This window comes from Lactuca sativa, chromosome 4, assembly GCF_002870075.4.
Source record: "Lactuca sativa cultivar Salinas chromosome 4, Lsat_Salinas_v11, whole genome shotgun sequence".
Classification (NCBI taxonomy): Eukaryota; Viridiplantae; Streptophyta; class Magnoliopsida; order Asterales; family Asteraceae; genus Lactuca; species Lactuca sativa.
In genome coordinates, this window is record NC_056626.2 from 215972149 (window position 1) to 215976506 (window position 4358).

General features: G+C 34.3%; 1 long non-coding RNA gene across 1 annotated transcript; it reads right to left on the reverse strand.

Annotated features, from left to right (window-relative positions):
- Nucleotides 1-1676: 1676 nt before the first annotated feature.
- LOC128133900 (uncharacterized) lies at nucleotides 1677-3118 on the reverse strand. Its single transcript, XR_008232203.1, has 3 exons — nucleotides 2975-3118; nucleotides 2547-2615; nucleotides 1677-1850 (listed from the first exon to the last, which is right to left on the reverse strand). It is a non-coding gene; the product is annotated as an uncharacterized LOC128133900 (long non-coding RNA).
- Between the last annotated feature and the right edge of the window lie 1240 nt (nucleotides 3119-4358).

A 4358-nucleotide genomic window follows, 5' to 3' on the forward strand; every position in this document is an offset into this window, starting at 1 on the left:
AATTTGGTTATTCATCTTGTTAAGCTTATTAAAGATCCTTATGTATTGATAATAAATGTTTTTAGTTAACAAATAAGTGATTGAGTTGCATGAATATCTTCTTGATTACTTGATTCATATAGTTTTATGAATATAAGATTGTATGCCTAGGAATAGTGAATATGAAACTAGGGTTAACTATAAAATATGTAAATCAATGTGTGAGCATGTGTGATGAACAACCATACATGAATTGATTGAATTAAACCAATTTGATTAATTATTATTATAAGTCTTACTTGATACGAACTGAACACTAGGAAACTTGTTAATTTAATCACTTGATCACTGTTTGAATTAACTTGTCTACTAAAGGATTGGTAATAATGAACATGAACCCAATCACATTAGGAATCCGTAACCATTGACATATTAATTCATTACACCTGCCACGAAATCAACCATAGGAATAAGTGAATCGAATCTAAGCAGAAGACTCTTTTATCATTGAATCTAGTTGTCCTTTTTTGTTCTTCTTAGTTGTTAATTGTCTTTGTTTGAAAGTTAATTGATTGATTAAGTTTCTAGTCTTGCAAAACTAGAGAAACCCCCTCTTTTATTAATTGTTTTTGATTAGGTAATACTAGTACTTAATTTCATTGTTACCGTTCCCTGTGTTCGATACCCTACTTGCTTAAACTTTACTATTAATCAATAGGTTCACTACCTTTCATGTGTTTAATTTGTGTTTGAGGTAATAGGATTAAAACTAGTACGTTTTACACACATCACAAAGTTCTGTTGGATTAGTGTCTAAGTCCATAACTATTTTTGGTATGTACTTGAGCCGATGATGCATGGTACTTTTGGGTTGCCTTCACCAAAGCAACTTGATAGGATGAATTATGTGTTGGATTAGTGTCTAAGTCCATAACTATTTTGGTATGTACTTGACCCGATGGTGCATGGTCCTTTTGGGTTGCCTTCACCAAAGCAACTTGATAGGATGAATTATGGAGAGAAAGGATTAAATATGATTTATTAATATATTATGAGAATAATATAATAAAGGAGAAATCATATTGTTTAATTAATATTAGTCAAGAATTAATAAGAATTAAATTTGTGACTAAAAGAGATTAATTAAACTTAAGGGACTGGAATTGTAATTATAAGATAATTGCAATTGGGCCATGGATTGCCTTATATTATAAGGTTGCACGAATTCTATGGGGAAACCTATTAGAAATCGTCCAATGCCTTTAAGGAAAGGAGTCCAGGGGTTGCTTAGGGCTTAAGCATCCAAATTAGGGTTTCCTTGTTAGATAACCCTAATGGCCTCACTATATATAGAACCCTTATGCCCCAAAAACGTGGTGAACTTGTTCTCTAGGGTTTCCACACGTTTTAGGCAGCCTCCTTCTCTTCTCATCTTCATCCTTTTGCTCTTGGTGTTTGTGAACCATTAGAGGAGTGACATTTGTGACTCTAAGCTTTCTAAAGTCAATACAAGAAGGATTTGAGATTGTTATTGCTACATAACAATCAAGGTATGATCTAAACCCTAATTATATGTTATATTGATTATCTGTGACATCCCCAAAATCACGGCCAGAAAAGACCGATTTTGTTTATGCTTTATAAAAATCAGAGTACTTCATTTTATAAAAAGGTTGCGGAATTTGTTCCCAGAAAAACATGGTAAATACGTTATTAAAACATTTTCGAAGAAACGTATTTATTTCATTTTAAAATGTTTGGGATGTCATCGTTAATACCGAAACATAAGCATAAACAGACTTACAATGATTTACACTAGTGATCTACATCTCTTTTAAATCTCTCAGTGTAATGTCACTTCACTTCGTCACCTGTGATATACATAAACTGAGTGGGTCGGGTTGAGAAACCTGGTGAGTACATAGGGTTTTCAACCCACAATAATATAATTATTATGTTCAATCAAACAATCAACCCAATTACCTATCCCCATTATCTTCTTTACTCTTTAAGGATTTAACCTAAGAGTCATCTATCCTGCGTTCGTTTATTCCGAAGTCCCTTACTTCCAGGGTTATGGGACTGGCACTAAATCCATAGCTGCCAATGTTCGTTCATAAGCACTAATTCCATAGCTGCTATAGTCTATTCATCGGGTACTAAATCCATAGCTACCAGTCTTTATCTAATAGGTACTAAGTCCATACCTACCAATGTTCAACAGGTACTAAGTCCATAGCTACCAATTCCTACAGGTACTAAATCCATAGCTACCAACGTCTAAAAGGTACTAAGTCCATAGCTACCGGTGTTTGTCCCATAGGCACTAAGTCTGTAGCTGCCAATGTATACTCACGTCATCTTCTATCTCTCATCATTCATCTACCCATCTCATACCCAACATTTTTGTATATATAAAATACGTATACAGTTTAAGTCCTTTAAAACATGTATAAAACGTTCAACCAGCATAGACAGCAAGTATTCAGATAATGTGCACACATAGCACGTAGTTTATATAAAATACTTCATATCTATGTGTAAGATGAAAGTAACTATGCAGTCACTTGAGAAGGTGGTGACTCGGTACTCGGACAGCGCTTCGTTTACTTTAAAATAATTTCCTTCGACGAAACCTAGTATTATTACCACTAGATTTTAGTCTAATATTTACCGTGACTAATTATTAGTCTTATTATTATTATTATTATTATATAAGCGTTTAAACAATACTTTCCAACCACTATGTACAGACAGGGGCCAGACATAAAACACCGGAGGGCAGGACCATTTTGGCATATAGCACTTCTGAAATCCAACAACCCTATGCGGCCCTTTAAACCAGATTCCCCGTACCGCGAGTAGTTAAAAAGATATTATAACGACACTTATATAAGTCATAATAATAGCTCAAATATTTATTATAAATTTATAATAACAATACTAATTTTAAATATAAACTATATTTAAAATAGGGTAAGCATAACTTACTTACAAGGGGATTTTAGCTAGGAGTCGGGCTCTGTAGGGGCAGAACTTCGTCGCTGAATCTTTCTAAGAAAGATTCGTGCAGCGCTTCAGCGCTCACCTTACTATACTAAAACTACAAAAAGAGAAGTCGAATCACGAGGGACCGAAATGTTCGGGGGATAAGGAGAGAAACACTCTTGAATCAAGAGAATGGTGCAAGAAATATGAGAGCCCAAGCCTCTTATTTATAGTAATTGAATTTACAAAAACTACCCCCCATAATTACTTAATGACCTTATAGTTATATAAACAACTAAACACCCCTTTATAATACTATTTTAAATAGATTTAAAGATATTTGTACTAAACTAATGTCGAAAGAACTCAACATTAGTCTTATAATGACCGCATCGTCGATACCTTTCTAATGATATATACATATGTATATATATGTGTATGTATATATGATTTATACTTTATTTTAATACGTAAATATGCTATTATAATTTGTAACTCGTTCATACGAACTCCGTTTTTGACGTTCTTTATATCCATGCGTAGGTGGAGACGCACTCTACAACTTTCGTTTAGACTCCTTCGGCTAATTTTGAATTTATTTTTAAAGTTATATTTTTAACAGGCCGGGACAGGATTGGTCCGTTATAATCTCATAACTTCTTCATCCGATGTCCATTTTCGTCTGTCTTTTTATTGTTACACTACTAATAATGAGATCTTCAATTCTCATTTAGGTTGTGTCAACTAAAAATCGCTCGATCTAATATTCGAATTTCGGACTATACACTGCTAATCCGAAACTTCAAAAAATTGTAACTTCTTCATACGAAGTCAGATTTGGGCGTTCTTTTTATCGAAGTTCTTAGTTTAACATATTCTACGACTTTCGTTTAGAGCGCTAAATCTAAATCTCGCTCTATCATAAATTTACTATTTACGCTTCCCGGCGCCGTGCCGGTTCCGACGCGAAAGTTCGACGGGTCATAACTTCTTCGTTATAACTCGGATTTCGGCGTTCTTTATATGTACGGAAACCCTGTGACATCTTCTACAACTTGGTTAAGATTATTTATTCTAAATAATCTTTTTTGTCGAAAAGTCGTTTTCGACCCCTATTGCCTCTAAATTGACTAGCCCGGATCTGCGGGCGTTACATTATCTTATGCTAGATCTAGGGTTTATAGTCTTGGATGAATTGAATGTACAATAGAGAAACCTAGATCCAAGCATTAGGGTTTGTATGAGCACATAGGATGTTCTTATAGCTAAAACCCATCAGTGGTATCAGAGCCTTGATTGGTTTCTATTGTATTGATGCATTATGTAGCTGAAAATCGTATTCAGGCTTACTGTTCGACCTGACTCGGCGAGTCACTACTTGGACTCGGCGA